The 13,116-nt window shown below is 43.5% G+C and overlaps 1 protein-coding gene across 3 annotated transcripts in view; it reads left to right on the plus strand.

Moving 5' to 3' along the window:
- TMEM266 (transmembrane protein 266) overlaps positions 1 to 13,116 on the plus strand; it is a 114,294-nt gene that overhangs the window by 13,594 nt on the left and 87,584 nt on the right. The window lies entirely within an intron of this gene.

A 13,116-nucleotide genomic window follows, 5' to 3' on the forward strand; every position in this document is an offset into this window, starting at 1 on the left:
CCTTTCATGCCCCCTCCTCCACCCCATTTAGGACAGATTTGTCTTTTACATTCTTATAGACTCATCATTCCTTTTGTTTAGAACACTCAACTGAGTTTCTAATTTTGCATTTATTAGTATAATTACGTTGACTGTCTTTTCTACTCTACCCTAAGCTGTGTGGGTTCCTAGACCACGACTGTTTTTACTCCTCGTTCAATGTGCAGTTCCTAGCATAGAGTCTGTCTAGAGGTAGGCTGTCATTCAATCATAGAAAAATTAGGAGAGTGTCTTTCAGGAACTGGTCAGGTAGAAAGAAGCAAATAATGTATTCTAATACTTCAAGCAGAGTATTATAATGGAGTTAAACTCTGTATGTCAGGGGAGCAGGGAATAGCAGCAATTAGCTCACAGGGGTGTGGGTGCAGGTGTGAAGTAATCAGCAAACACCTCTGAAAAGATGAGCAGGCATTAGCTATGCAAATGAGGGAGAAAATGGCATTGTGGCAGAGGGAAGGGCTTGTGCAGAACTGTGAAAGAACGTCATGAGTTGAGGGAACTGGTATGAATGGAGAGAAGGGAGCATGTTGAGAAATAGCTAGAGTTGGGACTGGACAATTGGGATGGAAAATGGAGGGCCTCGGCTATGTCATGTGGAATTTGAACCTGTGTGGAAAAAGCCAGAGACAAGTTTAAAGTAGGCAAATAGTATGACAAATTTGCATTTTTTAAATGTCTTTTGACAACTGGGACTCTCATATGTGACTGGTGGAATTATAAAATTGTATAACCACTCTGGATAGCTGTTTGGCAGCTTCTTACAAAGTTCAGCATACACCTATCCTACAAACTGGCAATTCTACTCCTAGATATTTACCTAACATTAAAACTATATACTCAAAAAAGACTTTTACAGAACTGCTCATGACAACTTTTTCATAAGAGCCCAAACTGGAAACAACTCAATTTTACATCAACAGGTGAATGGAAAAATAAATTGTGGCATATCCATGCAGTTGGACACTCCTCGGCAATATAAATGGGCAAACTACTGATAAACACAATAAGCTAGATGAACCTCACAGACATTATGTTAAACTAAAGAATCTCCACACAAAATAATCTATGCCATGTGATTTTAAGGCATAGAACCAATCTCTGGTACTAGAAATTAGGATACTATTTGCCTCTGGGTATCAAGGGTTCGACTGCAGGGAGTCATCAGGGAACTTTCTGGAACAATGGAAATATTCTGTATCTCAGTTGGGATGAGAATTCTGTTCAAACCGGCCAAGCTGTACACTTTTAATGTGTGTGTTTTATTGTGTGTAAATTATGCATCAATTTTTTTTACATGAAAGAGAAAAAAGACATCTTTGGAAGCAGGGTGGAGAATGCTGGAAGACAGGATTGAGACTTGACTTAGGGCGATTTTAATAATGCAGCTGAGAAATTTTAGGGCCAGGATTTAAGCAGTGGTAGTGGGTAGTAGATTCTTTGGTAATAGAGGTATAATCAGTGGAAATTGAGAAGGAGGTGTTGGGGGGAGAGTTTTGGTTGCAGGAGATGAGTTGAGTTTTAGAAATGTGAGGTTGTTGTACCTCTGGGGCATTTATACAAGCAATGGGCAGAACTAAATATGGCTTAGGTCATGATCCCAGGGTCATGGGATAGAGCTCCACATCAGGCTCTGTACTCAGTCCAAGGCCTGCTTGGTGTTCTCTTCCTCTCCCTTCCCCCCTCCCCCTGCTCATGCACACCGTTTATCTCTCTTTCTCTCTTTTTCTCTCTCTCTGTGTCTCTCTCAAATAAATAAAATCTTTTAAAAATAAAAATTAATTAATTAATTAAAGAATCTGGATCTAAAGCCTGGGGAGACTCCCTGACTGGAGATAAGTATGTGGGTTTGCCTAGGGGTAGGCATCATTGAACTTGTCATGAATAGGAGAGTTTATCCAGTAAGCAGAGACAAGAGCTAAAAACAGAACCCTTGAATCCTTGACATTTAGAGGGTGATAGAGAACAAGGAGCCCTTGAAGGAATCTGAGGTGATGTTAAAATGTTCTATCATAGAAGCCAAAAAAGGGGAAAGTGATTAAATAAAGGAGGGGTGGATGTCAAATGCTGTAGTAGTCAGGTCAGGAAAGAACTGCGTCCTCACCATTCCGTCTCTCTTAAGCCCTTCAAATCTCCACTCTTTTCTCATGCCTCCGGAATGTTTTTCCTAAAGGTGGCCAGATCCAGAGACCTGTTGCCCAGCCTCATCTTCAACCTCCCTGCAGCATTCAACATTGCTGACCATTTCCTCAACCTTGGAATTCTCTCCCTTAGTCCTTTACTGCACAGCAGGGTTGTTACCCTCACCTGACCCTTACCTAGGCTCCTCTACCTGTTCCTGAACATGATCATTCCCCAAGGTTCTCTCTTCTTTTCTTCCCTCAACATTGAATTGCAGCATCTTCTAGTGGTTCGACTTGTGCTGGGTGCTGATGATACCAGTGAGTAAAGCATAGGCCTGGTGTCAGAACTGGACAGCAAAGCTACAAAAGGAAGGTAGAAATAGATATCAACAATATCGTACGTTCAGAAGTTATTAGTAGGGTACTCTGGGAATGTAGAGGGAACAAATGGGCTTGAAGAACTTAGGAACAAACCAGTAAGAAAGCTGTGAAGGGAACAGTGCATGAGAGGGCTGGGATCCTCAGGAATTTCTGTGGCTGAAGTGTAGAAAATATGGGGTTGAAGGGTGAGAGGAGCTAGAAAATATAAATAAATGTAAAGCAGTAAATTGCAAAGTGTTGTGCAGGATTTTAAGCTTTGTTCTATATGCAGTAGAGAGACATATGGGGTCTTAAATAGGGAAAGGCACAACAAAAAACAATTTTGGGGGGAAGATAACTAGCTGAATGAAGGCTGAAGAGACCGGGGAGAGAGCATGGGCAGAGAGTCCAGTTAGGAGGGTGTTTCAGGAATACAAGTGAGAAATAGTGAGGATTTGAATTAAAGTAGTAATGAGAACAGAGATGATGATGAAATCCCAGAGATATTTCTGATATAAACTTGGGAAAACTTGTCACTGGCTGGTAAATGAGAGAGGGAAAGGTTGAGGATGACTCCATAGTTCTTAAATAAGGAGATTTGGGTGGATGGTGACTCCATGAACTGGGATTAAAACCACAAGAGCAGAAACAGCCTTTGGACTGAGGTAAGATAATGAATTTAGAATTGGACCTATTAATTTTGAAGTTCTTATGCAACATTTAGTTAGAGCTCTGTTTTAACACACAGATGGTGGCTGAAGCCCTAGTGTTAGATGAGCTATTTCAGAAAACCCGTGCAGAGGTTGGGCATCAGTGGGCAGAGATGTGACATCAAAAAAATATCAGTTTTGAAGGGTTATGAAGAGGAGGAAAAACATCAAAGGAAATAAAAAGAGGAAGAGGAAAAAAATACATACTGTCCTCAAAAGCAAGAGAAGAGAGAATTTTAAGAATCAGAGGGTCATCAACCATGTCAAATTCTACAGAAAGGTGTAGGGTTAAAAAGTGTCCACTGCTTTTGGTAATTAGTTAGTTGATCACTGGCTAACAGCAAGACTGCTCCATTGGAGGCCAGAGATGGAAGTCACTGTTGAAGTTGGAGGAGAAAATTTAGAGGAAGTATAATGTAAAATAATGTCACATTCAGACAAGTAAAGACTCGGAGAGTTTTCTTTCCACACAATTTTACTGAAGAAAATTACTTAAGGATGTACTCCTGCAAAGATAAAAGGAATCCAGCAAAGAAGAAGATATAAGATGTGAGAGAAAAAAATGTAGCCAAGCCAGGATGACAGCCATGCAGCAGATCCATAGAGTGATGTGTCCCAAACTGACTGTTTCACAGGATAATTAGGGATCTGGACAATCCCATCATAAAGAAAACATGTATTTCTTCTTTCTGTTAGGAAAAAGGCAATGAGAAACTTCAGGAAGAAAAGGAAGAACCTGTGGAAGAAGTCTGGACCAAATATGAAGCACATTGAAATGTGGCATGATTTTGAGCAATTTGATGGAGTATTAAAAAAAAGAAGAAGAAAAGAAAAAAAAACCCACATACTTGAGCATTTCCATCCAGCAATATGGGTTTAATGAAATAGTATTATATCCCTTTCTGTGATGATTTATTCACACTACCTGATTCTGCAGTGAATATAAGCATAAACATAAATGTTACTTATTGGTCTTGAAGTTTTAAATTCAATTTATGAGCAATTTGCAAAGCATGAAGAACTTTATATATAGCTTCAGAACAGAATCTAAATTATTTAAACTGTCACATGTAAAAAAAAAAAAAAAAAAGTATTGGCCTAGCCTTTCAAACTTGGCTTGTTGAGAAGTATATGAACTAATGTTTCCTGAATCTCTGTCATGTCCCAGTCCCTATCCTAAGCCTTTTGTGGGTTATTGAATTCATACAATGCTACCAGTTAGGTGTGATTTTCCTATCCATTTTCCAAATAAGGAAACTGAAGTATGGAGAGGTCAAGTAAGCTGCCCACAGTCATGCAACTAGAAAATAGAAGCATTGAGATTGGTACCCCCACTGTCTGGCTCCAGGGCCTGCCTCTGCATTGCACTGTTCTGTCTCCTCAGGAGAGACAGTCCTGGAACCAGTGACCCCACCATACACATGGAAGGGATGGGATATACTAACCCAAGTTGATGCATCAGGCAAGATGCTGAAGCATATTTTTTTTAAAGTAACCTGGGGGAGTTGTCTCTGTAGGTTAAGGTTAGGATTGGGAGACTGAGGGGAAAACATTTACTTTGTCATTTTATATACTTTAGAACCATGTAAATTGTTTTTACTATGTGCATGGGTTGCTTTCATCATTTACAAATCCTGCCTCTACTTTAAGGCCATATGAAAGAGTTTCTTCCAAAAGTATCCCAAATTCCTTCAGTAAGAAATGGCCTCGTCACCCTATGAGCTCCCAAAGGGCTTTGTCTCTGCCTCTTTAGAACCTATTACTGCTGACTTTACTACAGTTGCCTTTGAAAATGTCTTGAGAGAGTCAATTATCATATGGTTTCACTTATTTGTGGAGCATAACAAATAGCTTGGAGGACATGGGGAGTTAGAGAGGAGAAGGGAGTTGGGGGAAATTGGAAGGGGAGGTGAATCATAAGACTATGGACTCTGAAAAACAATCTGAGGAGTTTGAAGTGGCGGGGGTGGGGTGGGAGGTTGGGGTACCAGGTGGTGAGTATTATAGAGGGCACAGATTGCATGAGTATTATAGAGGGCACAGATTGCATGGAGCACTGGGTGTGGTGAAAAATAATGAATACTGTTATGCTGAAAATAAATTAATTAATTTTTAAAAAAAAGAAATTGTCCTGAGGACAGCATCTTTGTCAGATTTCTCTTGCTTATTTCCATAGCCTTGGGACCATGCCCTCCCTATGGTATGTGTTCAGTAAATGTTGAATAAACTGGATGAGTGGCTTCTGCTGATGCCAGACTATGTCTGTTCTCTTCATGTCAGGGGACTTAGAAAATGTAGCTTAGGTATGTCCATGTGTCAGGCATCGTTTTCCACTGGGTCATGGGGTGGGAAGAGAGAAGAATGTGGAGTGGACACTGTCCCAGCCATCCAGAAAGACAGAATCACAGAATAACAACATCAACATAGATTTTAGATCATTAAGTTCAACCCCATCATTTTACAGATGAGGAAGCTGAGCCCAGTGAGTAGAAAGGACTTGAAAGCCCACAACCAAATTGTAATAACTATATCAGCTTAGATTCTTCAGGGTTGTTTTTGTTTTATTTTGTTTTGTTTTCATTTTTACCAAGGCAATACATGTTCAGTGCGTAGCTTGGGGGTTTTTCCCCTATAATATTTCTATATTTTTATCTGAGCATGGTTTTTAGATTCTGTTTTTCCTTTAGTGGCCACACTTTGGTTGTCATACTGCAAGCTGGCACAAATTCTTTTTGGATGTCAGTGAATAATGAGTGGGTGGAGAGGTGCATGAATTAGTGGCTTTCTCTCAGGATAACATGGCTGGTCATTGCTGAGATTTAGCAAACCATATCACTAGGGATGCCAAGCAGCTGAAGTACCTGGTGTAAAAGCCCTTCAGAGTTGCCATGACAACTACCATTTGTTCTCTAATTTCCATCATCTGTGTAAGGATCAGGGTCGGACCCTTAAATACAGCCCCAGAGGTTAAGGCCCCAAAGAGGAAGCTCCTTACCCAGGCTGTGACAGTGCAGCCTCTCCTACACTCAGGAATCTGCATTTTGAAAGCACCGGGCCTGGTCTGAAAGAGGGGCTGAGAGAGATGGACCCAAAGGATACTGTTAATCCAAGCAACACCATGTTGTGAAGAGATGCAGGAGACCAACCCAGATTCCAGTAGTGGCTCAGACACTAACTCCTTAAGTGACTGTGGGCAGCCCAACACTTGTCTCTGAGTGTCATTTTCTTACTTAAGAAGTGAAATGGTTCGACTAGTACCATGGTGATGTCCAGCTGCTCTTCCTGCATGAAAATGCCCTAACACCACCACTACAAACTGTCTCGTTAGTACCCTGAAAAGGCAGATCCTGCTCCTTTGGGGACTCCAGCCTCAGGCTCACAAAAAGGAAATACCCCTCTCCTTACCCATTTATTACCCTCAGTCTCCACTCACCTAGAGAAAGCCAGAGCAGAGGGAGGCACCCTGAAAGCAAGTAACCTCCCCAACCCTAGCCAGCTGCCCACTCCATTTGGGTGAAGGAGTGGGGGTCAGGAGCAGATCATTACACTTCACAGAATTCTTCTGGTTGAATGAAAAAGTTGGGAACTACTCCAGCTACTCACACAGTAAAAATCCAGCTTCCAGGGTGCCCACGTGGCTCATTTGGAGGAGTGTGTGACTCTTGATTATGGGGTTGTGAGTTCAAGTCCTTTGTAGGGTGTAGAGACTACAGGAAGGAAGGAAGACTTTAAAAAAAAACAGGGGGGGGGGCGCCTGGGTGGCTCAGTGGGTTAAGCCGCTGCCTTCGGCTCAGGTCATGATCTCAGGGTCCTGGGATCGAGTCCCGCATCAGGCTCTCTGCTCGGCAGGGAGCCTGCTTCCCTCTCTCTCTCTCTCTCTCTCTGCCTGCCTCTCCATCTACTTGTGATTTCTCTCTGTCAAATAAATAAATAAAATTTAAAAATAAAAAAAATAATAATAATAAAAAAAAAAGATCTGGCTTCCAACTGGAAGCAAGGGTATGTCTTCCTCCTACTCCCTAAAGACAGAGGCTTGTGGGAGGTCAGCAGTACTGGGAGGATAAAGAAACCACCTGGACAGAGGCATAGAGAGATTGGGTAACATGCAGAGCCTCTCCACCTGTGCCCAGACCCCCAGCATTTTGTGTCCCCAGTCTCTTCATGAGCCATCTGCCCCTCTAGCTCTCTATCTTCCCTACTCTTATACCTATAATTCATTTTTTCAGCAAATGTTTCCTGAGCACCTATAGTTCTGAGTGCTGGGGATAAAAACCCTCCACTCAAGGAGCTTACATTCTAATGGAGGAGACACTCTATAAGTAAATAATGACTGTATTTACTATGTAGATGGTGGGACATACTTTGAAGAAACATAAAGCAGAGAGAAGAGATAGTAAATGTGGGCAGAGCATCCTATTTGAGTGAGGGTGGTCAGGGAAGACCTTACCAGTGAGGTGACAGTTGAGCAAAGACCTGATGGGAGGGGATGAGCTATGAGACATCTTGAAGAAAGAGCACTTCTGGCATAGAAAAGCCCCAGAAGTGGGAGTGGGCTTGGTGTGTTGTAGAAAAGAAAAAATCGGTGTAGCTAGAGGGCTGGAAGTCAGAGAGGCTGCAGGAGGAAGTGTAGAACTGCAAAAGCCATCACACACTGGCCAGGATGGGAAAGCACCAGGAGCTAGTAAGCAGGGAAGTGATATGTTTGCTGTGTGGAGGGCAGGTGAGGGTGGGGACAGGGAGAGTGGTTAGTTGCCTATTGCAGTAACCCAGCTGAGAGATGACAGGGACTGAGACCAGGATGAGAGAGGTGATGAGAAGACTGAGCATGTATTTGAAAGGTAGAACTGACAGATTTGCTGACACTTCAGGCGTGGGGCATGGAAGGGGTGTCTAGGATGACTCCAAGGCTTTTTGGGCTGAGCAACTGAAATGATGGAGTTGTCAGTAACAGAGATGGGAAACGCTGTGGTAGGGCCAGTGAGACATCTTGGCAGAGAGGTCTGCTATGCAGTTGGGCCCATGAGGCTGGAATTAAGGGAAATACTTGAGGATAAAGATGTATTTGTCAGTCATTGGCAAGTGCATCTGTCCTGTCCAACATAGAAGCCACCAGCCAGGAGTCACACTAGTCGCATTTCAAGTGCTCACCAGCCAGGTATGGCCAAGGGCTACCATGTGGGACAGCACATAGTATACTTCCATTGTTGCAGGAAGTTCTGTTGGACAGTGCTTATATATCTTGAGATTGGGTTAGATTCCCAGAGGTGTGAGTCCAAAAAAAGTGAGCATTTATTAGCTGGGGAGATGAGGATACAAATCCAGAAGGGAGTGGATTCCTACATGCCGGTGATGAACATGTGTTGAAGAGGAGGGAGAGATTCATCAGGTCAAATGCTGCAGTTAGGCCACAGAGATTGCAAGCTGAGAATTGGCCAATAGATGTACTAAGGAGGCTGTTGGTAAACTCAATGAGAGCAGTTTTAAGGAAGTAGAAGCAAAACCTTGAGTGAAATTGTAGATTTAAAAGAGAATGAAAGGAAAGGAACTGGGGGGGCGGGGGGGCGCCTGGGTAGCTCAGTGGGTTAGGCCTCTGCCTTCAGTTCAGGTCATAATCTCAGGGTCCTGAGATCAAGCCCCACATCGGGCTCTCTGTTCCACTGGGAGCCTGCTTCCCTGCCTCTCTCTGACTGCCTCTCTGCCTACCTGTGATCTCTGTCAAGTAAATAAATAAAATCTTAAAAAAAAAAAAAAAAAAGAAAGGAATTGGAAGCAGCCCATGTGCACACATTTTCAAATGAATGTGCTAGGAAGGAACAGAAAAAAAAAAGGGTACTGCTGGAGAGGGTGGTGATAGTAAGGGATGCTTTCAGGACAGGAGGAGTACTGTAGCATGTTCAAAGCACTTGGGATCCATCCAGCAGAGAGGGAGTAATTAGCTCTACAGGAGTGAAGAGGGACAGGTGAGAGAATTATTAAGCAGATGGGATCTGGTCCTTAGTGGTAGGGTGATCACTGGCTAGGATTTTAACTGTTCATTGGAAGAGAGGAGGGAAGGCAGAAGCAATGGCAAGGCTGCAGATAAGAGGGAGACTTCGGGCGGTGGGGACAGAATGGCAATGTCTAGAGCTTCTCTGGTGATTGTCTGAGTTTCCTCTGGGCCATAAGAAGGACGTCATCAGCTGAGTACGAGCAGAGACATTGAAGGTGTGAGGAGAGAGAAGACATCAAGTAGTCATCTCGGAAAGAGGGTTGAGTGATGGGATTAACAATAGAAGTGGGATTGCTGGGCTACCCCAAGCGTCTGCTTGAAGCTGGTGTTCTTGCCAGATCCAGCTTTTAGAATGGACCCTGTTTGCCTCTCTGTGGTCACATATGCAGTTTTTTCTTCTTCGAGGGTCCCCTCTACTTCCCTACCAGGTTGTCTTCCCAACAAACCCATGGTACTGCAAGGCGTAGCTTGGGAATTTCCTCTGGCACCTCCCTCCCTTTCTTCCCATCCCTCTCTTCAAATTCTCATCACGTCACACGGTCTTTCTTTGCTTACATGTTTGTTGCTCGAAGGCTGGGGTCAGCAAATGTTTTCTGTAAAGGACCAGGTAGTAAATATTTTAGGCTTTGTGGGCCGTATACTCTCTGTTACTTTATTTGTTCTGCCGTTGTAGCACAAAAGCAGCTAGACAATACATAAAAGAATAGGCTGGCCTATGTTCCAGCGAAATTCTGTTTACAAAAACAGTCCATGGGCTGGATTTGGCCTGCAGACCTTAGCTTGCCAAGCCCCATTCAAGAAGATGACAGGGATGATGTCTCAGTTATTTCTATGGCCCCCATACCTAGTGTGGTTTCTGAGTACCAGCAAGGAGCTAGGGAAATATTTGAAAGGATTAGGGATGAATAGAAAAAGTGTTTAGGCCTGCCAAGGTACATATATTAAAGGCAATGCTCCCTTGTACAGACAAGTTCTGGTGTAATTTGTCAGTGACTGGTCTTACTACACTCACGCTGAGGCTATGGAAGGAGAGTACTTGGGAGCATGAGCCCTGGATACTCAGGAAAGATGGGCTTACTGTCTATTACATCCATGCTAAGACCCCACCCTGTGTAGACAACCTCTTGCCCAGTTGTTCCCAGGTGCACATCCCCCAGTTCAGTGGGACCAGCCTCTTCACAAACAAGCCCTATAAATTTCAGCTATATTGGTGTTTTCCCTGTGTTCCTCTTCTGCCCCCCAACCCCTACAAATAGTGAATAGTCATCAGGTACCTACCATATACAAGGCATGATGGGAGAATTATATACCCTTCCATGCAGAAGCTCATAGCCTGGTGCATCCCACTGAGAATGCCTTCTGCCTACCCATGCCATACTTACACTTGACCTCCTCCTCAAAGCTTTCCATAACCATCCCAACCCATCTGATTCCCCCTTCTTTTCCATGTCTTTGTAGGCTTGTGGTTCTCCACCCTGGTGGGGTTCTCTTGAGTATGGATTCATGTGTGGATATTATTTTTCCTACCACAATGTAAACTAACAAGGACAGCAGAGTATGGTTTTGTTTCTTTTTTTTTTTTTTAAGATTTTATTTGCTTATTTAACAGAGATCACAAGTAGGCAGAGAGACAGGCAGAGAGAGAAAGAGAGAGAGGAGGAAGCAGGCTCCCCGCCAAGCAGAGAGCCCGATATGGGGCTTCATCCTAGGACCCTGGGACCATGACCCAAGCCAAAGGCAGAGGCTTTAAACCACTGAGCCACCCAGGTGCCCCAGTTTTGTTTCTTGAGACCAGTGCTGTGCAGTGTATAAGCCACATGTGTAATTTTAAATTTCTAGTAGCACATTAAAAAAAGTAAAAAGAAGCTGGTAAGATTAAATTTAATGTATTTTATTTAACCAATATATCCAGAATATTATTTCAATTGGGAATAAATATAAAAAATCATTTTATTTATAGTAGCTCTCCAGTGTCCAGTGTACCTTTTACTAGTCACATGTGGCTAGTGGCTCGCACAGTAGAAGATGTAGCTCATGCAAGGCATGTGGTCGGTGTGTAAGGCATCCATCCCACTGAGTCCTCCTCCTCCTGAAGCGGGTCTAATCCTCATCACAACTTTATGAGAGAGCAACTGTTACCCCCATATTCTAGATCAGAAAACCAAGAATTAAGAGGTTGCTTGTGCCCAGCTAGTATGTTGCAAAGCTCAAATTTGATCCTAGGTCTGAGTCCAAAGCCTTTCTTTCTTTATTTTTTTTTTAAAGATTTATTTATTTATTTATTTGACAGAGAGAAATCACAAGTAGGCAGAGAGGCAGGCAGAGAGAGAGAAAGGAGGAAGCAGGCTCCCTGCTGAGCAGAGAGCCCGATGCGGGACTCGATCCCAGGACCCTGAGATCATGACCTGAGCCGAAGGCAGCGGCCTAACCACTGAGCCACCCAGGCGCCCCAAAGCCTTTCTTTAAAATAGAATATTTGAACTGAAGTTTCTCTAAAAGTGTTTGCAAACTGTCGACTCCATAAATATCACTTGTGTTCCCAGCACCTAGCCCAGTGTAAGGCTCATCCTAGGAGCTGAGATATTTGAATGAGCAAATCCGGTCTCATTTTCCAGATGTGAACATTGAGGTCCAGAAAGGGAAGGAGACTTGTTCAAATGCCTCAAAATAGATAAGTTTGGGGTGTGTGGAGGGTGTCTGAGTGGCACAGTCTGTTAAGTGTCCAACTCTTGATTACACCTCAGGTCACGATCTCAGGGTCCTGGGATCAAGCCCTGCATCAGGTTGTCAAGTTCCACACAGCATAGAGTCTGCTTGAGACTCACTCTCTTCCTCTCCCTCTGCCCCTCCTGCTCATGCTGTGTGTCTGTCTGTCTGCCTCTCTCCTTCAAAATAAGTAAAATCTGTAAAAAAAATAAAAAAAATTAAAAAAGAGGGAAGTCAGAGCTAGAACCTACATTGCCAGTTCCCACGGCATAATTTGTGTCCCATGTCCTTCTGTTGTACAAGTGATCAGCCCAAAGAAAGCAAAGGAATTTGATATCTGAATGTTCTTTGTATTTACAGGGAGAGATTTTAGCACACACTATCCTTCCCCCACTACTAAGTCTACAGCCTCAGAACTTGCCAAAAATGTTCCTTGCAAATTCCCTTCTCTCCCTTCTCTCCCTTCACTCTCTCTACTCAGCAGCCCAAAAGGCGAGCAGAACAGCCAAGCCTGCTCAGTGATGGGGAGCCAGGTCTCTAAGGGAAGCTGCATAAACGGGCAGAGCTCATGTCACATGAGCACCACCCCTAGCTCCCATCTTGGGTCATGTTCTGTTGTAACAACTTGAGCCATTCCCCTGGCAGAAGGGCAGCATGAATCTCCTGGAGGGTCATGCTGACCAGCAGCCTGGATGCCTGGCACTAGAGCCTGCTTGCTAAGGCACCCTCAGGCTCTCTTCAGGCCCAGCCAAGTCAGGATCCTACCAGGGAACTCCTAGCAGCCTCCCTCCTGACAGGGTCAAAAGAAATGACACAGATTGTAGAAGCTTAGAACTGAAAGGGAATTTAAAGATCATGCCTCCCAATACTTCTCAGACTGTGATGTCCTATAAATCTTCTGGGAATCTTAAGGTACAGATCTCTGATTCATTAGGTCTGGGACAAGATGAGAATCTGCATTTCTAACAGGTTCTCAAGTAATGCCAATGCTGCCACTGGTCCAGGGACCACACTCTGAATAAAAGAATGGATCTCATCCATCCCTATCAGCCCTTGTTATAGGTGAGGAAACAAGGGGGAGGAATTACAATTAAAACCACAGTACAAGTCTCCTAATATTAGCCACACTAACCAGCTATATTTGCTATCTGCAGAATTCTTTGGCATTTATCACAGATTACTTTATGTTAAT

The sequence above is a fragment of the Mustela lutreola genome, chromosome 7 (assembly GCF_030435805.1).
Source record: "Mustela lutreola isolate mMusLut2 chromosome 7, mMusLut2.pri, whole genome shotgun sequence".
NCBI classification, from domain to species: domain Eukaryota; kingdom Metazoa; phylum Chordata; class Mammalia; order Carnivora; family Mustelidae; genus Mustela; species Mustela lutreola.